A 27,943-nucleotide genomic window follows, 5' to 3' on the forward strand; every position below is an offset into this window, starting at 1 on the left:
TCGTGAGATCAACAGTATTCGGCGATCCACTTCGAGCAAAATAATCCTTTCTATTATAGGCACAAGGCCTGAAATTTGTGGGGAGTGGGTAAGTCGATAATATTGACTCCAATGTTTCACTGGTACTTAATTTATCGACCTCGAAATGATGAAAGGCAAAGTTGAACTCGGCAGAATTTGAACTCAGAACGTCTTTAAGACGGACAAAATGCCGCTAAGAGTTTCGCCCAGCGTGCTGACGATTCAGCCTCTTTCTGATTTTGGCATAAGGCTTGCAATTTTTTGGGGAGGGGTTAAGTAGATTACATCGAATCCAGTGCTTAGTTTATCGACTCTGAAAGGATGAAAGGCAAAGTTGACCACGTCAGAATTTGAACTCAGAACACAAAGACCAGGGGAAATGCCGCCAAGCATTTTGTTCAGCATGTAAACGATTCTGCCAGCTCACCGCTTGTAGTAGTAGTAGTAGTAGTAGTAGTAGTAGTAGTAGTAGTAGTAGTAACAATAATAATAATAATAATAATAACAATAATTTATTCTTTTATTAGCCACAAGGACTCATATACAAAAACATTAAATGACATACAACATAAAGACAAAAACAGGACGTTACAATGATAATAATAATAATAATAATAATAATAATAATAATAATAATAATAATAAAGACAAAGTAAAATCTCAACAATGGTTGAAAATTACAAAACTCAAAACAGAGACTGAACGACTTTTATTTGCGGGACCTGTATGCACTGGAAGCTATGCCAACATTCTGAAATGATAACAGAAAAAAGATGGTATAGGTGCATCCCAGGAAATGACAGAGCAACCACACTCTGGAATATGGCCATACACACAGATAGAAAGATCGAAGTTAGTAGACCGGATATTGATGTCAGAGACCAGCAAGACAAAATGCCTTCTAATTGACGTATTAATTCCAACAGATGACAATGTATCTCTAAAAGAAACGGAGAAACTCTCAAAATATAAAGATCTGGAAATAGAGACAACCCGAATGTGGAACCTAAAAACAGAAACAAGCCCTATAATAATAGATGCATGAGGTATGATAAAAAAAAAACAACAACATACAGACAAGTACATAACCAAAACACCAGGACTTACGAATATATAACGTACAGAAAATAGCACTACTAGGCACTGCACACATATTAAGCACTTTCAATAGTGAAAATAACAACATCAAAACAAAACACAGCGCTTACTCAAAGTACACAGAGCAGTATGAAAGAACATGATAAAAATAACACTACTGAATAATAATGATAAGAATGGTTTCGAATTTTGGCTCAAGGCCAGCAATTATGGGAGAAGGAAGTAAGTCGATAACATCGACTCTAGTGCTCAACTGTTACTTATCTTACCGACCCCGAAACGATGAAAGGTAAGATTGAGCTCGATCGAATTGGATCTTAGAACGTAAAGACGGACGAATTACCGCTAAACATTTTGCTAGGCGTCTGATGATTCTTCCAGCTCGCCGCCCTAATAATAATGATAATGACCCTTTTTACTATGGGCACAAGGCCTGAAATGCTAGAGATGGGGATAATCGATTACAACGACCCCAGTACTCAACAGGTACTTATTTTATCGACCCCGAAAGGATGAAAGGCAAAGTCGACCTCGGCTTAATCTGAACTCAGAACGTAGCGAAGGGCGATATACCGCTAAGCATTACGTCCAACATGCTAACGATTGCGCCAGCTCGCAATCGTAGTAGTAATAATAATAATAATAATAATAATAATAATAATAATAATAATAATAATAATAATAATAATAATAATAATAATAATAATAAGCAAGAAAGCATCTTACTCAGTAACAAAACAGGCAAAGGAATATCTAAGTGAATTCCAATTGCAACAAATTCAAGAATTAGACGAACTAGAAACACCTACAGAAAAAGCTAAGCGCTTGAAAACCCGTGCTAAAATTGCTGCCTTAGCTATTATGACTGAAAAATGGCATGGAAAACCTCTCAATGGCAAATACCCAAAGAGAGCGAATAATGCAGATATTGACAAAGCCCTTACCCACCAATGGTTAATGGCCTCTGGATTGAAATCAGAAACAGAGGGGTTTATCATAGCAGCCCAAGATCAATGCCTACCTACAAAGAACTACCAGGCCAACATATTAAAGAACGGCAGCTCCCCATTATGTCGTATATGCCAACAACAAAATGAGACCATCGATCATGTTGTCTCCATGTGCAGTCTGCTTGCGCCTACAGAGTATCTCAACAGGCATGATAGAGCTGCACAATATATTCACTGGGTAATATGCAAAAACCTGGACTTGCCCCATGATAAAAACTGGTGGGAACACAAACCACCCCCAGTACTTGAAAATGATCACATTGCACTCCTCTGGAACTTCACCATTCAAACTGACAGAAAGATAGACGCAAATAGGCCAGACATCATACTGAAAGACTTCAGACAAAAATCATGCCTCCTCATTGATATGACTGTCCCAATTGATATAAACGTATCTGTCAAGACCTACCAAAAACTGAGCAAATATAAAGATCTTGAAATAGAAATTAGCAAAATGTGGAATCTGAAGACGAAAACAATACCTATTGTCATAGGTGCCCTGGGAATGACAGCGAAACGGGCCGATTACTGCCTAGCTCAGATACCAGGAAACCCCAAAATGGCTGAAGTCCAAAAGATAGTGCTCATGGGAACTGCCCATATCCTACGTAAAATACTGTCTATGTGATCTCAAATTTTAAAGCAAACATAATTTTCTTATGGTTTCTTAAACATTCACTTGAACAAAACTGTACAAATCCAAATATGTGGTACCCTAGGCATAACACCTACATGAACTTCTAACTTGTTGTCTCTTGAGGTCTCTGGGTGAGACTTGGATCCAACTTGTACAAATGCAAAACAAAAGTCAAACATAAAATAATAATAATAATAAAAAAACAGAAACAATTCCTATCATAGTAGGTGCCTTAGGTATAATAAAAAAATATTCAGACAAATACATAACAAAAATACCAGGACTTACAAATATATATAACATACAGAAAGTTGCACTACTGGGCACTGCACACATCCTACGCAAAACACTTTCAATACAGTAACCATAAGAGCACCACAGCAAACCACAGCACATACCCAAGGCGCACAGAGCTGCGCTCGGTAGTGAAGTGAAAACACGTTATAAAAATAAAACTACTGAACAATAATAATAATAATAATAATAATAATAATAATCCTTTCTGCTATAGGCACAAGACCTGAAATTTAGGGGAGGTGTAAGTCGATTACATCGGCTTCAGTGCTTGACTGATACTTATTTTATCGACCCCGAAATGATGAAAGGTAAAGCAGACCTCGGCCGAATTTGAACTCAGAACGTAAAGACGGGCGAAATGCCGCTAATGATTTTGCCCGGCGCGCTAATGATTCTTCCAGCTCGCTGGCATAATAATGATGATGATGATAATAATGATGATGATAATAATGATGATGATGATGATGATGATGATGATGATGATAATAATAATAATAATAATAATAATAATAATAATAATAATAATAATAATAAGGAAAATAATAATGATGATTATAATTGTAATTATAATCTTCGTCATTGTTTTTAACATGCACGTTGTTATGACTACCGATTTCACTCCGTCTTGATAATTTAACTGAAACTATCTATATGTCATTGTTGCTATGATTGTTATGATTGTTATTTTTTCTGTTGTTGCCCTTGTTGTAGTTGCTGTTGTTGCCGTTAGCTAGCCAAGTGTCGAATCTGTGCAGTCAATTAAGCAAATATTTTGCGTGCTCCATCTGCCTTAGGGTTCTGAAACCGGACTACGCTTGCCCTTAGGGGCACACAAGTAAAAATTGCGAAGATACATAAGGTTTGTAAAAACGCTGGAATTTTGAAGTAATCGACTCTACTTCTTAAACCTGACATACAGTTGGCAAGCACCGCATTTAGTTTTCATAATAATATTCCTTATATATTCATTTACAATTTACTTACTATGGTTTGTAGTATTTTGGTTGGATTTTAAGAGAATGTGTATGTACTGTACATTAGCTCACTCCCTCCATCAAATCGATGTTGCCTGAACAGGTATACGGTGCACCACGTTTAGGGTATCGAAATCATCGTGGAGCAACGTGAGATGAAGTGTTTTGCTCAAGAACACAACGCACTATCTGGTCTAGGAATTGAAACTATGATCTCACGGTTGTCAGTGCAACACCCTAACCACTAGGCTATGCGTCCTCACTTATGATACACCTACACTGTTTGTACTTTATTTTTTACTGTACAGATATTAGGTTTTATGTAACTTATAAAAACATAGTATTGAACATGATTACCGGTAAATAAAAATGAAAACTGAATAACGTCATCATTTTATTTTTAAATGTATGAGCAATGAAATTAGTCATGTTACACTCTTACATGGAGATAAAATTCAGATTTCACCTAAAAATAACGTTTTTGACTACTGTACAAAAGACAAAACAAAACGTGATTATCAAAGCTTACACAATTCACGTGTCATAACGGTACATAATAGCTGTATTTGGTGGAACATTCTCAGCACTTTGTGGCATGCCATGTCAGCGGTCAAGAAAAAAAAAAAGAAAAGATTCTGATGCTGGAGGTTTTCAGATTTTGGAATTTCGAGTAAAGGATTTTCAACTGAGAAATCACAGAATTCCAGATTGCAAATTCTAATTATACATGCCCTTAGAAATGATGCAAATGATAAGCACCGATATCATTTTCTGTTGTTGCCTATTTTGTTATAGCATTGTTCGTGTGCCTACAAGACAAGCCCTGCATGTATTATTGCTGTGTGTGTATGTGTGTGCGTGTGTGTATGTGTATGTGTGTTCTTGCATGTGTGTGAGTATGTACGTTTATTGCTTAAGCGCATTACATTGTAGATATAGATTACACATTGAATATATTCAAACAAGTGTGTTTTGGTTAGAGCTAGCTTTACACTTACATACAAAAAAAAAACACGCACACAAAGACACAAACACATGATACATATACATACATACATACATACATACATACATACATATATACATATATATATATATATATATATATATATATATATATATATATATATATATATATATATATATATATATATATGTGTGTGTAGGTATGTATGTATGTCTATGTATGTCTATATATAAGACACACGCACGCGTATAATATTAAGATGTATGCAGATGCAGTATTGGAATGTGAATTGCTAAAAGGGTAAAAACCTCTCAATTACACCAGAGAGGACGTAATCCTGGTATGACGTCATTGACTTCAGGCACATTACTCTTTTTTTAATGAATTTAACACATTAGTTTAATATTCTGCTGGCCAAGAATACATTTAATTAAAACCACTGAAACGTCATATAATTATTTAAACCTCTGTCGCAAAAAATTAACAGCTATATTCAGTAACATAATGCTCATTCACACACATATATATATAGAGTCACACACACACACACACACACACACACACACACACACACACACACACACACACACACACACACACACACACACACACACGCACGCACACGCGTGCGCACATGCACATTTATATATCTATAACCATATATATGCATGTATAAGCATATATGTATGTTTATATGTGTAAATATATATATATATATATATATTTCTCTCTCTTTCTATATATATATATCTATATTTATTTCTCTCTTTCTCTCTCTCTCTATATATATATATATTTCTCTCTCTTCCTATATATATATATATATATATATATATACATATATATATATATATATATATATATATATATACATATATATATATATATATATATATATATATATTTCTCTCTCTTTCTATATATAATGATATACATTTATATATGCATACATACACACGCACACACACACACATATGGAGAGAGAGAGAGGGGGGGAGAGTGAGTGAGTGAGAGAGCGCTTTCTTTGTCTCTATTAATATTGAGAAAACAAACAATACCCGAATTCGATGACAACTTGAAGGAACATGATAAATACAGCTGATAAAGATGAAGTAATTCACACAGCCGTTCACGCTCTTAGAATACTTCAACTTTCCAACCACATAAATATGATTTACACACTACATATATGTTTTATATAAGTGGTGGTTTCCCTTCTATCAAGCTGAGAATTTAGAGAAATTTATTATGAAGGTTTAAGCTTTTGTTTATTAAATTCTTCCCATTTCACCGTTGATTTTTCATTTTCTGCGTTACTAAGAAATATAATCATATTAATAGTATTTTTCAATCATTTAAACCTTTTAATAAGGTAAAGGTGAATTAAATAAATTAAAGAAGTCATCATCATAATCGTCACCATCATCACCGCCACCACTACCACCATTACCATTATCATCATCATCATCATCATTATCATCTCGTCGTTCTCGTCCCCGCCTTCTCCTCTTCCTCATTCTCCTCCTCTAATTGCGTATTGTAATAAGACATAATGGCTGTATGATTGACGATCCAGTTGCCTGATAAATGCACCGTGAGTCTGTACCCTATTATGAGCCTTATCTAATATTCCATGTGTCTTGCAATGCAAACGTTTCTAACAAGTTCTCTTTGAGATTTCAAGGCTCTGCATTCTGTCCACTGGTTGCAATTTTTAGTGGGACACTTTGCCACTTACACAATTACACATTGATTTCAATCGATAGAACAGCTGGAATACTCGTTCGATGGAATTAAGGAATGAATTCACCATTTACATTATAAACCTTTTCACTGAATCACAATAATGTCTGTAATAGGGTGCCGACTCATATTACATAAGGTAAGGCTTAGACTGATATCTTTCCAGTAATTGTGTTCCTGGCACAGTACAGAATATTGTTGTAAAATCTTGTGTGAATTAGAATTGATACATTATACCGGCATGAGTAGTTAAGAAGCTCGTTTTGGAACCAAATGGTTTCGGGTTCAGTCCCTCTGCGCAACACCTTGAGCGTCTTCTACCATAGCTCCGGGCTGACTAATGACTTGTGAGTGAATTTGGTGGATGAAAACCGCGTGGAAGACCGTTGTACACACACATCTATCTATCTATCTATCTATCTATCTATCTATCTATCTATCTATCTATCTATCTATCTATCTATCTACCTGTCTGTCTCTCTGTCTGTCTGTCTGTCAACGAAAAGAATAGATACATGCAGTTAAGCACTACGTACATTGCCAAAGCATGTATGTACGTACGTATGTATGTATGTATGTATGTTTGTATGTATATGTGTGTGTTTGTGTGTCTTTGTGCTTATCCCCCTACCATCATTTGACGACCGGCGTTGGTTTGCTTACGTCCTTGTAATCTTGCAGCTCGGCAAGAAGAAACCAATAGAATAGTTTCTAGACTTAAAAAAGAAAATAAGTTCGGGAGTTAAATTTTTCGACTAAATCCTTCGAGACACTGTCCCAGAATGGTCGCAGTCAGTCTGATGACTGAAGCAAGTCAAAAGTGAAAAAACAAAACAAAGCAAAAAAATAAAAACACGGTATCAAAAGGCATTCTTTACGAACAGAGCCATTCTCATCATACTCTGGCTATCTTACGAAAATAGAACCAAAACAAACCTAATGGGACAATATTTTTCGTTTGTTATCGCAAAAATTTTACAATTCTATATTTAAGAGATGAGGAATTATGTACAATATTTACATTATTTACATTTGACGGATATATGTCCTCATCTTGTTTGTTCGGCTGATATACCCTCCAGCCTTCATCAGGTGTCTTGGGGAAATTTCGAACCTGGGTATTTTTCAATGTTATTATTATTATACTCTTTACTCTTTTTACTCTTTTACTTGTTTCAGTCATTTAACTGTGGCCATGCTGGAGCACCGCCTTTAGTCGAGCAAATCGACCCCAGGACTTATTCTTTGTAAGCCTAATACTTATTCTATCGGTCTCTTTTACCGAACCGGTAAGTTTACGGGGACGTAAACACACCAGCATCGTTTGTTAAGCTGTCAAGCAATGTGGGGGGGGGGACACAGACGCACAAACACACACACACACACACACACACACACACACACACACACACACACACATATACACATATATACGACGGGCTTCTTTCAGTTTCCGTCTACCAAATCCACTCATAAGGCTTTGGTTGGCCCGAGGCTATAGTAGAAGACACTTGCCCAAGGTGCCACGCAGTGGGACTTAACCCGGAACCATGGGGTTCGTAAGCAAGCTACTTACCACACAGCCACTCCTGCGCCTATTATTATTATTATTATTATTATTATTATTATTATTATTATTATTATTATTATTATTATTATTATACAACGTAGTTACTTGCTTTCTTAACCTTTGTTATTTGCCAAAGGTTGGTATCGTTAAAACTATTTTATTTCAAGTCAACTCTCATCGAGTATTTCTATGATCAAAGACATTCCAATTGTGAACATCCTCCCTTTATATGCATGAGACCAAGAACCACATTATTCCGTGCGTTCTTTTATCTAAGTCGGTAAAGTGTGCTTTGAAAAAGATTTAGCTAGTATTTCTAACAGTTTAAGTGTCCATGTAAAGGCTCCTTCATTGGCTCGTATGAATTTAGATCAATCAAGTACGAGGTGATGATGTTGAGTGATGTAAGCAGAAGAAGAAAATGAAACCAAAAACCGAGGCGTAGCTGTGTGGTCAAGTAGCTCACTTTACAACTAAAGTAGTTTTGAGTTCAACCCCACTGTATGATATCTTGAGCAAGTGTCTTCTACTATAGCCCCGAGTTGACCAATGTTTTGTGAGTGAATTTAATAAACGGAAACAATGAAGAAGCCCCTCTTATATATATTATATAAGTGTGAGTGTGAATGTATGTGTGTATGAGTGTGATTGTGTGTATATGTGCGTTTGTGTGAGTGTGTGTGTGTGTGTGTGTGTGTGTGTGTGTGTGCGTGCGTGCGTGCGTGCGCTTATGTTGTGTTCGTCTCTCATCCACCATTTGACAACTATGCGACAAAAGTGACCCCTAATAAGTACTGATTTGTTCGACTAAATCAGTGGTTTTCAACTAGCTTTTGTCCATTGATCCATTTGATTCCTATTTTAGTGAAGGGGTGAGACCCTCATAGCCATTCGATGTCTAAAACCTCCTATTATATTTATCAAGAATTGTACAAAGAATGTTTAAATATTTTGTGTATTGTATAAATAACCAGCTTATTGCACATACATTTTAACTACAAAATCTTCAATGGATACCCAAGGGCCATATGGACTCCGGTTGAGAACTACTGAACTAAACCATCGAAGACGATGCCACAGTACAGCCGTTGACAAATTCCTGAAGCAAGTACAAAATAAAAGAATTGAAGTTTACTAAAACTTAGCCGCAATCTTTAGAAACGCACAAAGTAAAGGGGAGATAATTTCATGAAATGAAAACCTAATTAGAAACAGATTAATTTTCATGCTTAATGGAAAATCTAATATCTCTTAGTGAAATGTTACAGAATTTGATAACATCTGACCATTCAATTTTCTAATTTGTAAACCTTCTGTTTCGGTCTGAAGCAAACTTTTCTGTAATTCTATCCTTAAGTCGACATTTTCCCTTCAAAAAAAAAAAAAGTGGCCAATATATGTATGTATATATACATACATATATATGCTTGTGTATACATGCATATATATTGTTTATATACATATATTCATATATTGCATGTATGAATTTATGTTATGTGTGTGTATATATATATTTATATATATGTGTGTGTGTGTGTGCGTGTTATGTGTGTGTATATATATGCATACGCAGACACACACACACACACACTCACTCACACACTCACACACACGCACACACGCACGTACGCACACACATACACACATACACACACACACACACATACAAACAAACACACACACACAATTATATACAATTGATTTCGCATCCTGTCTAGGTAGAAACGTAGAGCTGTTCTAAGAACGATTCTTTGCTGAAATTTCGCGAGTAATAAGAATGTCAAACTTTCAAGTGGATTCTAAGAGAGCAACAAACACATCGTAAGGAACACTTAACATCAGAATTAGGATAATAAAATTTCTAATTGGTGTGTTTCACTTTACGAGGAGGGATTACATATGGTGGAGATTAAATAAGCAGATGTGATAATGTAGATTTTGGTATGTGGCGTGGAAGGAGTTGATGGCAAGTTTGGGGTGAGATGGAATAAGGTAGTTTTTGCAATTATAGTCTTACGTAGGGTTTGGATGGGTGATGTTGATTCTAGAAATATGTTTACGCCATGTTAATGGCACCATTATCCATTTATCTATTTTTCATTAACACACGCAAAATCTTCATGAAAATATATATAAACATACACAAAGGTGCAAACGCTCCCTACACTCACACACACACTCATACACATACACACACACAAACGCAAATACAGCACACATACACGCACACAAGCCAACAAACAAATGAGGGAATAGAAGCACAAACACATGAAAGAACACAGACACACATACACAAACAAATTAAGAAACAGAGGCATAAACATCTGAAAGAGCAGACACACATACATCTCGCAAAACACGAACATGCATGTAAATAGTTCGCACATGAAAACGTATATCTTCCATTTTCTATTTGCTCTCTCCCATTCTTTGTTGCTTTCACATAAGTACATAAAGACATCCCCCACACATAGGCATTATACACACTTAAACGTATATTCTCGCCCTACATACTTAACATTTCTCTCTTTTAAACACTTCCTATTTTTCTTTCATATACACACATCATCTGTCTTATAACTATTTCTTGCACCTCCTCATTTACTCTCTCTTCCCTTTTCCTTTTTCCTTCTTTTAAGATTATGCTTATTGAAAACATCACTTATTCAGCTCTTCGGAAATAAACATTAAGTGATAAAAAAAAAAATGACATATGATCTGTCTAATAATAACAACAAACAAAAAACAACACCAACCCACTACCACCTGTAATACTGCAATATATTAATTTGTGGTTCAGATTGTTATTATAAGCACAAACCAAAGATTTCAGAGGTGGTTAATAATCAATCATATCAAGCTAATAAATGTTTTGTCGACTAAAATATAGTGAAAGGCTAAATCTACATCAATGGGATTAGACCTAAAGCGTCATAAGTATATGTCTAAAGGAAGACTGTCTGTCAGTCTACAGCTCTCTTATTCATTTCTTATTGCGGTTATACCTCGTTTGTAGTTTTTTAATTCGCCACCATCTTTCAGTTTAGAGTCTGATCAAATTAGTTTTCTGTTTCCATTTGCACTAGAATTCTGTTTTGCTTGATTCCGTTCTCAGACGAAGAGGACATTTCCCCCCTTTAATATTTAACTATATTAAGCTGTATTTACTTGATTGCAATTTTTAGTCTTACGCGCAAGTCAATGTTCTTCGTATTTTAAGTCAGTTGGTATTTTGTTGTACTGTTCTCCATATCAGTGTAGTGTACAATCACTGGAGTTCTCTAGATGATTGATACAATATTTTAAATGTGCTGAAACCTGAAAGGTTCTGGATCCTACTGCTGACGAGAGTTGTTTCTACATCTGTTTGTCCTTTTCTGTACGCGTTTTCAACGACATCTTACTCTTATTTACGCATATATTTCTAGCACTCACATTCCTCTTCCCTTCCTTCTTCTCTCCTTCTGTCTGTCTGTCTCTGTTTCTGTCTCTTTCTCATATAGCATTACGAAGTACATGCAACTCTAGTAATGTAAACATAGCGTTTGTGTTTTGTTTATGCACCCATAAACATTATGAATAGCGTCCGGAGAAAGTTCCTTACACAACGCGGAGTGTTAAAGAACACTGAATGTCCCAGATCAGGTGAGACAACTCGCCCTGAACGTCTGAGAATGGTAGATATCGATATTTCGCTATTATTATGGCTTATCAATACCATATACACAAATCGCTTCGAAACGAAGTGAATCGCTGGTCTGTGACTTATACACATCTAGAGTGAAGTCTAAATGCTGACGCGAAAGAAATTGTATTACGAATTACAAGCAGCTCTAGTATCTATCATTTTCGGTCGTTCGAGGAGAGTTGTCACGCCTGGCCTGAGATATTCGGTGAACTTTAACACTCGGTGTCGTAAAGGAAGCTTTCCCCGGACGCTATCCGGCAGCAAATGTGCGTATAAACAAAACATATGCATTTTGCTATTGCTTTTATTTATCTCCATGACAAAAATGGTCAAGCAGATTTATGCTGAAAAAAATTCCAGTCTTGACCATCCTGTTGTCGATATATTATTTACACTTACTACAAAATTTAAACCTTTTTTCCCCCTCTTTTTAAGAAACCGGGATGTGATTTGAAGAAGACTCAGCTGATATTTCTCGCTTGTTGAATTACCCTGTAAAGGCGAGTCAACGAAGAAGCTTTTAAGCGTGGTCTGCTAAAATAGCTGCCAAATCTCTTTCAAATCACAGTCTACCATCTTAAAAATAAGACACATTGGTTAATATGATCGTGGGTTCTCAGCACTGAGATGAGTTGTCATGAATGGAATAACTTTGATCTTAGATTTGTTCAGTCACAATTAACTTGGGGCTAAATAACAAGAACAATAACAAGAATCATATAAAAGCCCTCCCGCTGTCTCGTGAGGCTCCCAGTTATCCTAAGATAGAGATAACGACTGCAGTAAATCTTGATATAATCGTTGAAATTCTGTACCACGTCTTAATGGATGCCCAGATATTTTGCACGATTTACGAAACGAGAGATTTTATCAGATTTCCCAAACATACCATGGTTATACAAGAAGTGTTGGAAATATTTATGAGAATAGTATGATTTCAGTGTTTGATTCACTGAGATTAATGAGATATGAATCCATCAATCTTTTCATCCGACTGAGTCATTCGGATACTTTATTAGCTTGCACGTCATTAAGGAAAATGTTGGAATATTAGAAAAACTCTTGTCGCCATCTTCATAACCAATGAAATGAAAGCCAAACAGAATAAAACCATTCAGAATAATAAATAAATAAAACATATCTCAAAACGGAAGTTTGAGAAACTTGTGATGACTTGCTGTGAGTATGCATTACAAAAATAAAATATTTCCAAGGAAAATCCACGTCATCAAAATCCGTATTGAGAATATGCAATAAGTTTTTTGCAGTACGGTTCCACATCGTTTCTGATTTATCGGCTTTATGGTATGCAGGTAGGGAGTTGAACGAATGAAGGTTCTCCAAAGAGTTAGTTTTCACATTTACTCATTCATTTTTAAGATGGTTGTGTTAAATTAGAAGGAAATTTGGCAGCCAATCCTAATAGATCAGGAGAACTCATAGAGACTACATAGTTAGTTTGATTTAATGGGAAAAAACTGTAGTGACCTCAAAGATTAAAGGAAGTACATTAAGTATGTCAATGATATCAAATATTTGTTATAAATTTGAGGCATACGTTTTAATACTTAGCTTGATTATTTTATATCACATTGATGACGTCTGAGAGATAGAAACATGTTCATAGTTGTCTCATGTCTGTAAATATTTTCTTTCTCTAATTATGTAAATTAACTGTGAAAGATTAATTTTCTTATTTCTTGAGTTTCTCATCTGAGTCGCTAAAAATTTCCATTAGATTTTTGTCGCCTTCCAAAGGAGAGAAATTTCGAAAAATTAAGATATTCTTGAACGGTATTCAGTACACCACTCTTCGACTTAATTATCAAACTTCATGACTTTAGTATATTTCAGTTATTTCTTTTAACTCACTTTTATATTAATTTCTAATGTTTAAATTATTGCTATGCTTCTTTTATTGAATTAATTATCAACGCACAGACGATTAAAACTAAAATATTCACTTAGCTGCATCAAGGGAACTAGTTTCATCTATGTATGATATATTTCTGCAATTAAGAAACTTTAATTTTAGGAGAGTATTTTGAGAAGTTGTTTTTTCATAGCCTCTTTGTTCAAATCAGACATCAGCTTTGCTAAGAGACCAAACCATTCTACTATATATAAGAATTGGCTAGACAAAAAGATACTGTAATGACAGAATTAATCAGGTTGGCAGTATTTCTTGTCTGACACAGTATAATTAGAAGTAGCGTTTGGATACTAATTCGCAACAGAGTAAGAATTGTTAATTATAAATGGGTTTTAGTAACAACGAATCTTGCTAGTACCACACTTAACTATTGATTCATCGATTCTAATTTTCTTCTTGAAAACTTGAAAAATAATTACAAAAACAAACAAACAAACAGTGTTCTCGTTAATTTTGCGTTAATATTATTACTTAAAACTTAAGGATACCAGAGTGATCAATAGATATACAGATTGATGCCTTCATGTTCTGATGCCTTACTCCAATAATATTTCAATTCGACTGAGGGGGCGAGCTGGCAGATACGTTAGTACGCTGGGCGAAATGTTGAGCGGTATTTCGTCTGCCGTTGCGTTCTAAATTCGAATTCCGCCGAGGTCGACTTTGCTTTTCATCCTTTCGGGGTCAATAAATTAAGTACCAGTTACGCACTGGAGTCGATGTAATCGACTTAATCCCTTTGTCTGTCCTTGTTAGTCCCCGCTATGTTTAGCCCCTTGTGGGCAATAAAGAAATAAGAAAATTTAGTACGCCGGGCGAAATGCTTAGCGGTGTTTCGTCTGTCTTTACTTTCTGAGTTCAAATTCCACCGAGGTCGACCTTGCCTTTCATCCTTTCAGGCTCTATAAATTAAGTACCAGTTACGTGATGGGGTCAATCTAATCGACTGGCCCCCTCCCCGCAAAATTTCGGGCCTTGTGCTTAGAGTAGAAAAGATTCTCTGGCAGAATCGTTAGCACGCCGGGCGAAATGCTTAGAGGTATTTCGTCTGTATTTACTTTCTGAGTTCAAATTCAATCGAGCTCGACTTTGCCTTTTATTCTTTCGGGGTCGATAAATTAAGTACTAGTTGCGTGCTGGTGTCAATCTAATCAACTGTCCCCCGCCAAAAAAAAAAAAAAAAAAAAAAATTCAGGCCTTGTGCGTAGAGTAGAAAAGAATAATCATATTTTGCCTAGGGCTATGGAGTGTTTAAACACAATCCTAGATATAGCGACCAAAAAACAATCCCTGGATGTAAAAAATTGGGAATGCTAAGTAGAAAAAAAATATTACAACATTAAAAGCTAGAACAAAGAAAGCTAAATTCTGTATTTATTTATTTTCAATAATTACGAAAATCACTTCTGATAATTTACAGGGATACACAGGCGCAAACATACTTCATTTAAGTTGATCAAGTAGGACATTTGTGCGTGCGTGAATGTATTGTGTGAGTAAGAGAAGCAAAAATGTCTCTTACCCACCACTTTAAGCGCTGATATATAAAGCCACATGACTATGTGAAACTAGAAAATTCACCTTATTAATATATTTTTTATTAATTACGTTTCCAGCCTACAGAAATCCAAATGCTTTAACCTTTTTAATAACTTGAATAATTAGTTATAATTTAATTAAATAGAAAAGACTTAGCATGTATCAAAGCTGACTTAATTATGTCCAACATTCTACTTGAGTGCATACTCACATGTATGTGTGTACCAATGAATGGAATATAGGATTATAAACAAATGTTTGGTCGATTACAACTAGATAAATTAAAAGTATCAGGTGCATTGTAATCTATAAGCAAATTAGAGTTATCCAAATACAAAGAATTCGGCGACGTAATGATAATAATAAGCCTTTCTACTATAGACACAAAGCCTGAAATTTGGTAGCAGGGGACTAGTCGATTACATCTACCTCAGTGTTTCACTGGTACTTAATTCATTGACTATGAAAGGATGAAAGGCAAAGTTGAACTTGGCGGAATTTGAACTCAGAACGTAAAGACGGGCGAAATACTGCTAAGCATTTCGCCTGGCGTGCTAACGTTTCTGCCAGCTCACTGCTTTCGTAATGATAATAATAATCCTTTCTACTATAGGCACAAAGCCTGAAATTTGTGGGGAGGGGTTAAATCGATTACATCGACCCCAGTACCCAATTGGTACTTAAAATTTATCGACCCCGAAAGGATGAAAGGCATAGTCGACATCGGTGGAACTTGAACGCAGAATGTAGCAACGGGAGAAATACCGCTAAGCATTTTTCCCGGTGAGCTAACGATTCTGCCAGCTCACCACCTTCGTAATGATGATAATAATAATAATTACAGTAGTAGCAGCGCTAAGCAGTGAGGAGAAATAAACGAACTTTATACTTGTTCAGATATGTTTGTGACATACTTTAACTTCTAAAAGCAACTTCACTGTAGTATGTCTAGAACATCCTATCTGCTCAATGTCACCTCCTAGCGGACGCCTTGGCGCGTTTCTAGAGCCTTAGCCTATCTTAGTAGGATATACGGAAGGAATATACCTCTGGGCAGATTATAAAGCAGCAATTTTATCATAGAACAATCGATATTAGTGACTGATTGCGCCCACGGACCGCTTGGTCAGTTATGGCAAACCGTAGTGAATTTATATTTAGAAGTTAAAATGTCATAAACATAATTCAACTTATCTAAAGTTCGTTTATAATAATATTTGTATCAAATTTTGGCTTAGGTTCTTTCACTTTGAGAATATAGGGCAAGTAGATTACATCGATCCCAGTACTTGATTGGTACCTTAGTTTATCGACCCCGAAAGGATGAAAAGCAAAGTTAACCTCGGCAGAATTTGAACTCAGATCGTAAACGCCCCGAAAGCATTTTTCCTGACGATTTAACGATTCTGTTAGCTCAGTAATAATAATAATCATTTTCTTCTACAGGCACAAAGCCTGCAATTTGGGGGAGGGGACAGTCGATTACATCGACACTTGTGTTTCACTGGTACTTAATTTATCGACCCCGAAAGGATGAAAGGCATAGTTGACCGTAGCAGAATTTGAACTCAGAACGTAAAGCCGGACGAAATACCGCTAAAGCATTTTCGGCGTGCTAACGGTTCTGGTAGCTCGTAGCCTTATTGGTTCCAAATTTTTGGCACAAGGCCAGTAATTTCGGTAGAGGGGTTAAGCTAATTATATCGACCCCAGTACTCAACTGGTACTCATTTTATCTATCAACCTCGAAAGGATGAAAGGTAAAGTCGACACCAGCAGTATTTGAATTTTGAACGTAAAGTTGGAGGAAATGCTGATAAGCATTTTTATCTAGCGCGCTAACGATTCTGCCAGCTCGCCGCAGAAAGGGTAATTTAATGTTCCTTGAGCAAGTTTTTTTCGAGCCATTCACACAAATACCTGTCCAGATACACTTTCTAGTCTCATAGCTAGTGTTTGTTTAATTTAGAGTCAAAATAACTCTCATTGTTTTTTTTCCATCAGCGTTGCAGACAGAAATGAAATGCGATGGAATACATGAAATGCAGTAGAATAGAATCTTGCCCGAAATAAAATTTACCACTTATCCTCTCAACACAATGGAGAAACAAAACTTTTCTACTGACCCTAACGAATCATAAAAGAATTTATAAACCCAACAAATGTTGGTTTATAGTTAAATAGATGCGCTGGCTTCCTGTTCGTTTATAGCAGAAAGGGTTCACTTATTGAATATTGGTTTGTAGTTGAAAGGATTATGTCATTGGCTTTTGCTTAATAACTGAAAGAATAAACTGAGTATATGTTAGTTTATAACAGAAAAAAAAATGAACTTATTGAATGTTGCATTGTAGCTGGAAGGATTAGGGTATTGGCTGTTGGTTTAAAATTGAAAGGATTAAGTTATTACCTGTTAGTTTATTTTACAGCTGAAAAGATTAATTTAAAAGATGATAGTTTGTAGCTGAAAGCTATGACTTATTCTAATGTTTGAATATATATCTATATCAACCGTTTTGTTCGTCCCTTTGAAACCAACGTGATATTCTGTGTTGGTACTGCATGGCGTCGAAAACATTAGCAGACATTTGCTGCTGCTGTTTTTGAAAATTGCTAATTACAAATGAAGCTAAAATGAAGAAACATTTAATCAAAGAAAACGATAAACAACAGTAAAAATGGATTCAGTTTCTAATACAAATTAATGAACAATTTTTTCAATTCAATAGATTTACCAACGGAAAATAAAATAACGTTACAAATTGGAGAAAAAGATTTCATTAAAAAAGTGAAATACTGTACAGTGATCATTGTTGTTGTAGCATGCAAAACAATTTTTTGTCCTTTTACTTCTTTGGAAACCCTGCTGGACGACAAACACAATCTGTTAAAAGAAAAAACGAACTCAATACAGTATATGATCATCCACATAACATATCTATATTGCTATTGTTATATTTAACCATGAAACGTTATATGGTTTGTAATAATAATAATCCTTTCTATTAAAGGCACAAGGCATGAAATCATGGGAAGGGGGCTAGTCGATTACATCGATTTCACTACTTAACTTAGTGCTTATTTCATTGACCCCGAAAGGATGCAAGGTAAAGTCGACCTCGACGGAACTTGAACCGAAAACTTGAAGACGGACGAAGTGCCGCTAAGAAATTTGCCCGACGTGCTAACGATTCTGCCAGCTCACCGCTTTGATAATGATGATGATTATGATGATAATAATTGTAGTAAAGGGTTCAAATTTTGGCATAAGGCCACCAATTTCAGGGGAGTGGGTAAGTCGATTGCATCGATGCCACTACTCAACTGGTACTTATTTTATCAATATCGAAATGATGAAAAACAAAGTCGACCTCGGCGGCATTTGAACTTAGAGAACGTAAAGACGGACAAAATGCTGCTAGCATTTTTCCCGGCGTACTAACAATTTTGCCAGCCCGTCACTTTAATAATAATAATAATAATAATAATAATAATAATAATAATAATAATAATAATAATAATAATAATAATAATAATAATAATAATAATAATAATAATGACGACGACGAGGACGTTGTTGTTGTTGACGATGATAGTGATGATAATAATACTAATAATAATTACTCCGAGACCATAACGTACTGAATTAACTCCTTGCAGTGTTCGGTCTTCCACAAGACGAGAATGGCCTCTTTAGGATTGGTTGGCAGCTCCTATAGATGATATTTCGTTAAAAAACAGCGATGGGTTTCAAAAACTATGTTGTGCATTGTGAGGATAGACTATTATCTGCAGCCAGAAATATCGAAGAAATCAATTAAAAAATGAAAGATTTCAAGAATAGAAATAAGTAAATGAAATAACTATTTAAATAGAAAAATGATGAATGTATGGAAATACGGACGAAAATATTAATCATCTGAAAATATTAATCATCTGCTAAGCGAGAGAAGTAAGCTAGCGTAAAAAGAGAATAAACGAAGACATTACAGTGTCGGTAAAGGTCCATGGCGTTGTTAGCCACATCTGTGGGTCTGAAGAGATGAGAAATGGGTGTGAATACGAGACAGAGTCGATATAAACATTATAATTGCACGATTCTATGGGATTTTTCCAGACAGAATGACCATACTATGGAGGTAAGGAAACCAGATAAGTTCGTAGATTAATAAAGAGGAAGTAGTCTAAAAATATTTAATTAACAATCCAATATGATTGTAGAGTGGATAACAAAGAAAATGAGAAACTTGAGAAACATCCAGACTAAACCACAAAGATGAAGAGATTGCAGTTCATGTGGTAACTCGTGCATGCTCTGCTACTACTTAAGAGCTGAATGATATTGGAATTGAGAAGCGTATAGTCGTCATATAGAAAAGTGTCACTCTGCATTCTGTAAGAATCCTAAGAATCTTGAGATCTGAGAAAACTTTTGCCCCAAAGCGCTAATTTTTTAATCCGGCTACCTCCTTAATAATAATAATAAAAGAACGGCAGCTTCCCATTATGTCGTATATGCAAACAACAAAATGAAACCATCGATCATGTTGTCTCCATGTGCAGTCTGCTTGCGCCTACAGAGTATCTCAACAGGCATGATAGAGCTGCACAATATATTCACTGGGTAATATGCAAAAACCTGGACTTGCCCCATGATAAAAACTGGTGGGAACACAAACCACCCCCAGTACTTGAAAATGATCACATTGCACTCCTCTGGAACTTCACCATTCAAACTGACAGAAAGATAGACGCAAATAGGCCAGACATCATACTGAAAGACTTCAGACAAAAATCATGCCTCCTCATTGATATGACTGTCCCAATCGATATAAACGTATCTGTCAAGACCTACCAAAAACTGAGCAAATATAAAGATCTTGAAATAGAAATTAGCAAAATGTGGAATCTGAAGACGAAAACAATACCTATTGTCATAGGTGCCCTGGGAATGACAGCGAAACGGGCTGATTACTACCTAGATCAGATTCGAGGAAACCCCAAAATGGCTGAAGTTCAAAAGATAGTGCTCATAGGAACTGCCCATAGCCTACGTAAAATACTGTCTATGTGATCTCAAATTTTAAAGCAAACACATAATTTTCTTATGGTTTCTTAAACATTCACTTGAACAAAACTGTACAAATCCAAATATATGGTACCCTAGGCATAACACCTACATGAACTAACTTGTTGTCTCTTGAGGTCTCTGGGTGAGACTTGGATCCAACTTGTACAAATGCAAAACAAAAGTCAAACATAAAATAATAATAATAATAATAATAATAATAATAGTAATAATAATAATAATTCCTTCCATTATAGGCACAAGGCCTGAAATTTTGGGGGTCGGGAACTAGCTGATCCCAATGTTCCACTGGTACTTAATTTATCGACCCCGAACGGATGAATGACAAAGACGACCTTGGCGGAATTTGAATTCAGAACGTAAAGACGGACAAAATGCCACTAAGCATTTTGCCCGGCGTGCTAACAATTCTGCCAACAACAAGAACAACAACAACTGAGAATCACCATAACTGATCGATACGAAAGGTATGTCAGTCTATTGACATTGGACTTCATTCACAGTAAATAAACAAAATAACAAAAAAATGTTAATACTTGATTAACGCAGTCCAACTGTCTGCAAACAAGATGAGATCAGTTAGTAGGGTGTGGTTCATTGCTGTTAGTGGTGTCATTGTAGTAAAGCTAAACAAATGTTTTATCAGCATGCAGTGCTGATTGCAGACAGAACGATGACGGTATTGTGATGACAGTTGTTTTGCCTACACACAGAAAAGATTCTCAATCATGACCCAACGATTCGCTAATAAGACCCAGTTTAAATATTTTCACAAAATATTCTACAGTGTGTCCACAAAGCCTGGGTACATGGGGATTAACACATACTTTAAGAATTTATTATTTCTTATATTTAATTGTTTATGTTATTGTATTTACTACATGTACCCAAACTTTGTGGACACCCTGTATAATTGCGCCAACAGCAACACCAACATCTACTGTGACCGAGTCGGTTACAGTAGATGTTCTGAAAATGGTATTCTGACATAGACTTGTGTTGGATTGTTAAATCTCAATGTAATCCGCACAGCACAGTAAATTACATGCAATAACAATCGTACTTGCTTTCATTCAAGATATTCTTCAATGTATTTCATATTCTCCCCACACCAACCTGCCGCTTACACATATCTATATAAGCACGCGTAAACACACACACACACACACACACAAGCTGGCACAAAAGCAAACAAAATATCCCTCCTATAAATTCAAACATAATGTAATTAAAAAAAGAAACCTAGTTTCGGCTGTCAAGGGCACATGGACTATTTTACAGAACAGATTTGAAATATAATGCCAAAAATCACGACCATTATAACCACTGCAGCAGCAACACCTCCACTACTGTCGTCACCCCCCCCCCCCCCCACCACCACTACACAAACCACCGTCAACGCCACCAACCTCTCCGCAGACACCACTAACGCGTTTACTAGTTTCCTCAAATCCACGAAACCTCTTCTATGGCACCGTCACCAGCACTAATACCGTTATTGTCCTACGCGAAACTATTACTAAGACCACTACTCTCTTTGATACCCCCATCTCTCCCTCTCACGCACACACACACACACACACACACACACACACATACACACACACGTATACATGCACCCATACATGTATATGTATATATACATAATATATATATGCACACATATATATATACACACACATATATATATATGTATGTATATATATATATAAATACACATATAATACACATATATGTACACGTGCGCGTGGGTACTCACACTCACCCACACACACATATATATATATAGGTGTCTGTACCACATGGTTCCGGGTTCAGTCCCACTGCATGGCACATTGGGCGAGTGAGTTCTACTACAGCCCCGGGCCGAAGTTAGCCTTGTGTGGATTTAGTAGATGAAAACTGAATGAAGCCTTATTTACATTATCTACATTTGACGGATATTCGTCCTCATCTTGTTTGTTGTTAACACAACGTTTCGGCTGATATACCCTCCAGCCTTCGTCAGGTGTCTCGGGGGAAATTTCGAACCTGGGTTCTCATTCCTATCGATGTTACTATTATTATTATTATTATTATATTATTATTATTATTATTATTATTATTAATCAGGTCGCTGCCGTGAATCGAACTCGGAACCTTGGGGTTAGTAGCCCGCGCTCTTAACCACTACGCCATATGCCCGTTTCGGCTGGTGGATGGCCTGTCTGAGCGTGCCTCCATCTCAATTGAGGTGTTTGAAGCGGTTGTCCCACTCCATGATCTGAATGAAGCCTGTTTTAGACACACACACACACACACACACACACACACACACACACACACACACACACACACACACACACACACACAAATAAAAACATACATATATATATATATATATATATATATATATATATATATATATATATATTTATAAGCCCTAACATTTCAGGAGGTATGAGAGGTGAATATATTTATTTAACTGCTTGTCATACTTAGGATTATGACTGCCTTACAGCCTTTAACGTACAGTAATAATTGCAGTGTATAATAAATAATTTTACATGTCTGCACTAATGTGCATGCTACGCATTGTACAATACACTTGTATATTTATAAATCAGTGCAAATAAAGAAAGCTAGCTCATCAGATCGCTAGGACATCATGGCTACACTAATTCTTTAACTCTAAGTATACATCCAAAATTTACTCTTTATATATACAATGTATGGAAGGCTAATACTAGATGAAAGTAGTTTGATATGGCTATTGAAAATAAACATAAATAATAAAGATATTTTGTTTCATGTCACTTAACGTGTTTGATCTACGTTCAGTGAATGAACTATTCCCAGTATTTACAAAAGACTGGAAGAGATTGGAGGGGAATCAAAGTAGTTATATCAATTTTTTAAAAAAATTTGAAAGTATATAAAAGTACATACAAAAATGTAATAAAATATAATTTAAATGAATTCAAAAGGAAAGAGACAGCTGAAGATAAGACTAAAAGATAGTATTAAACAAAAATATTTTCAAATTGGGTTAAAGTTCAGAAGACCTCAAAATATTTTCTATCTAAATGAATTGTGAAACCAAAACAGTATTTACATCTACATAGAAGCATATAAAACCACATACATACATATGCACACAATATAAATATGAATATACCTACACACCTCTATGTATAAGGATATATACGAGGTGAGTTCAAAAAACATCCAACCATATTTTTCCCGCCAAAATTAATACCGTGTGAATAAAATCTTTTGAGTGGGAGGTGACGCAACCCTTCCTGCACGTGTATGAATATTTTTGCTCGAGTGAGCCACTTCACTTCCCGGCTGTTACGCCTAGAGTATAGATGTGTAGCGCACGCTCATCGGATTTTCGTTTTCTCGAAGGATGATAACCGAATGGATTGAGCTGAGACCAAAAACCCATGTCTCATCACGAGTGACGATAGCCTTTACGAAGTATGATGATGGTTGGCACAGTCTAGTATGTCCTGAGTGATTTCCATGCAGAGTTGCTTCTGTTACTCTGCCAGCACCTTGGGGAACGAGTTTCTCCAACACTCTCTGCATGCACAAATCCTTCGTTAAAATAGATTGCACTGGTCCTGTGCCTATTCCCACTTCGTGGGCAATTTCCTGGGTTGTTACACGACGGTCGTCTATGGCTATTTGCCAAATATTCTCAATCGGCTCCTCGTTTCGGCTGGTGGATGGCCTGTCTGAGCGTGCCTCCATCTCAATTGAGGTGTTTGAAGCGGTTGTCCCACTCCATGATCTGAGTTTTTCCCATGACATCATCGCCAAAGACCTGCTGAATCTTCTGGATGGTTTGAGCTTGAATATCACCAAGCCTTTGGCGAAACTTGATGCAATATCCCTGCTCCGTGTATCTAGTGAAAACGAAAATCCGACGAATGCGCATTTAACTTCTGCACTCTAGGCATAACAACCAGGAACTCACGCAGTCTATCGGCGTGCAAATTTTTCTCTGTATGAACATTTATCGTATTTAATTGTATATAATGCAGTCCCGACTCCATTTACCGACGTTGTTACCGTGTTCACTGTATCATAAGTATTTCTACTATTACGATTTGGCCATAATTGGTATTTTTCATTGCGGCTTACATCTCCTTTGCTAGTATTTCGATGCGTATTTTCGTTAGATCCAATTGGTGGGTTATTGAACTTTTGTCGCATTTTGCTGTTGTTTATGCGATGCTTAAGCTGCTCTAAATTAGCAGAGTTAGTGTAGGATACCTTCACGGTGTGCTGATTAAAAATAGCATGATACCGATTAGATTTATAAAAACATTTGTCCAAAGCAGCAAAAAATTTTCCAGCGATCTTGTTTGAAACATGCGAATAGAAAATCGGGTTCAACAAGAGGACATCCTCCTTCCTATATTTGTTGAAACGCTTATTTGATTCAGTACAGGATAGAAACAAGCAGCTGGATTATTATTTTGCGTGTGTCTATGAGTTTTCGTTGATAGTTCATTGACATGACCAATTCTTCCTGGCCTGTATTCTCTATCTGAATGATTTCTCAAACCGTGACATTCTGATGGTGTACAATGTGTATTACAATTGGAGGAAATACCAGTGTTGTGTATGCCTGCTTCTTGTATATATTGAATTTTTTCACGGTACCCAACCCTAGCTAGAGCAGCATTATAATAAGTTGCATATGATATATACATCTACATATATTTATATAAATCTCTCTCTGTATCTCTCTCCATCTCTCTCTCCACACACACACACACACACACACACACACACACACACACACACACACACACACACACACACACACACACAGCTCATTTAGTTTACTGATCCATTATGGTAAGATCAACAAAAAAAAATTCTCCATCCAGTGAGAAATAAATATCAATTAATATAAGTGCTACTAATTTGTTGCCGTGAAGACACGTGGCTAGACACGTTTTTATAACATGCCTTGTGTCTCCAATAATCCTTAGTCTCAGAGCACATAGCTTGTTCTATTTGAAAATCAGGACACAGGTACATGAGAAAGCGCGAGAGAAAAGCGAGAAGGTCGATACCAAAAGTAGAATGAGAAGACAAAAAAAAAAAAAAGGAATGAAAACGGAAGAGCAAAGGAAAGAACGACAGAAATTTGGGGTTACGTCCCTTTTGACCGTAGAAGTCAGAATCAACTAGTTGTTGTAGAATGATTCAACGAAGATTGCTTAGAGACACAAAGCACGTTATAAAAACCTGTCTAGCTATGTGTCTCCCCGACAAGAAACTATTAGTCGCTCTTATTTTAATATAGTGTACATTAAATGATAAATATATATTATGTATATGTATACGTACCAGTCTCTGTGTGCCTGTGTGTCTCTTTGTCTAACTTATCTATCTGTCAGTCTATCTATCTATCTATCTATCTATCTATCTATCTATCTATCTATCTATCTATCTATCTATCTATCTATCTATCTATCTACCTCTATAGCAATTTGTGTGTATGTCATTCAACAGACGTATGCACCTCCAGTACTTGAATATGATGGGTTAATGTTAACTAGGCTATTACATATTAAATTACACAACTAAGCGTACGTAGTAAACAGTTATACAGTGTATGTAACTATACTGCATATAGTAATGCAAAATATATAATCACTTTATAAGGTGGTGATAATAAACGTGTGTTGGTATTGTACTGCAGAATATTCTGGTGAGAGGAGTTATGGCTTTAAGGCAGCATATTATTTTCTAGAGATGAATATTTTATGTGTGGACAACCACAACAGTTTTATAATAACCTGCTTCGTAATATGTCCTGGAGGTGAATTATATTTTCCTCTATCTCACAGAAGTAGGTCATATATACATGTACACGGTTTTAAATTACATTATATTTTGGAGAATTTTCATAAGTCCCATATTATAGTAGATGAATGATTTTTGTTGTTGTTATAGTATTTTCAGGCGGATTTGGGCAAGATTTCCACGTGTATCAGTTACTAATATATTTAATCCCTCTAGACTACGTGTAACCTATTAATCTAAGGTGCAGATGAAGAAACTAAATCGTTGTTTTGCTTTCGTGGATATGCTCTCATTGTTTTGATAACAGCATTTTTGCCGTCTGCTGGGTTTTAATTTCGACTAGAGTCACTTCTAGTAAACTTTGCTAAAACTGTATTTCTGAATTACTTTACGAATTCCCTATATTTTTCTGGCATTTGGTTATTTTTTTTTTCTTAAAAAAAATTATTGAAGAACAGAATTAATGGCGCTATTCTGGTATTCTGGCCAGGATAATTTATTCTAATATCTTTTAAAATTTACTGCTTTTTAAACAACTAAGAACTGAGATTGTATCCAAAATAAAAATATAATTTGACATGTATTCGATCTTATAGATTTCGAAGGAGTAATGTATGTTTTAAGAATTAAATCAAAAATAATAAGTGAATAATAATTAAATTAACAGTTATCAGACGAAGAGTCTGACAGAATAAGAAGCAATAGCCATAAATTAGTTTTTCCTAATTATTTTACATTTCAGTTATTCTACTCTTGCACTCAAATGTATTTTTGTATATATTCGTTGGCAACAGCTGCCTTCAAATTCGTCTTCGTTACTCCAATATTTTTCTTAGGTGTCAAAGGTTTCTATGTTCATCTCGCAGTTTCTTTTTCATTCTACACGGTAAATAACAAAGGTTGAGAAAGCAAATAAGCACGTTGTAACTTCGAGAATAACAGATTTCTCTACAACAACAGTAGTAGTAGTAGTAGTAGTAGTAGTAGTAGTAGTAGTAGTAATAATAATAATAATAATAATAATAATAATAATAATAATAATAATAATAATAATATTGATAATAATAATAAAGGGAAGAAGAAACATTTGAAATATTGCCAAAATACACCGAAAAAATGATAAATAGTATGAAAACCAACAACAGTTTGCAAGCGATAAGAATACCTGTAGGTAGTACAACAAGAAAGAAAAGAAGTAAAAAAAATAAAACAAAACAAAACAATAATTGTAAATTAATGTCAGTTGTTGTAGCAATTACAACAACCGCAAAAAACAGTGACAATAAAAAAGATGTAAAAGCAACGATCTGTCTCATAGTTTTATCAAATTTGCAAATATAACGCATGTTTAAGCACTGTATTATACCCCGTATTCTGTACAATAACAACAATTTCTTAAGTTGTAATAAAGGCAAAGGCTCAAATCTTTCTAGACATACATATACACGGTACACAGATTTCGCTCACGTTTAAATCCCCACCACCACAGAGGGAGAGAGAGAGAAGGAAAGAGAGAGGGAGAAAGAGAGAAAGAGAACTAGAAACAGACAGAATGAGAGGGGAGAG

This window comes from Octopus bimaculoides, chromosome 4 (assembly GCF_046866305.1).
Source record: "Octopus bimaculoides isolate indiv1 chromosome 4, ASM4686630v1, whole genome shotgun sequence".
Classification (NCBI taxonomy): Eukaryota; Metazoa; Mollusca; class Cephalopoda; order Octopoda; family Octopodidae; genus Octopus; species Octopus bimaculoides.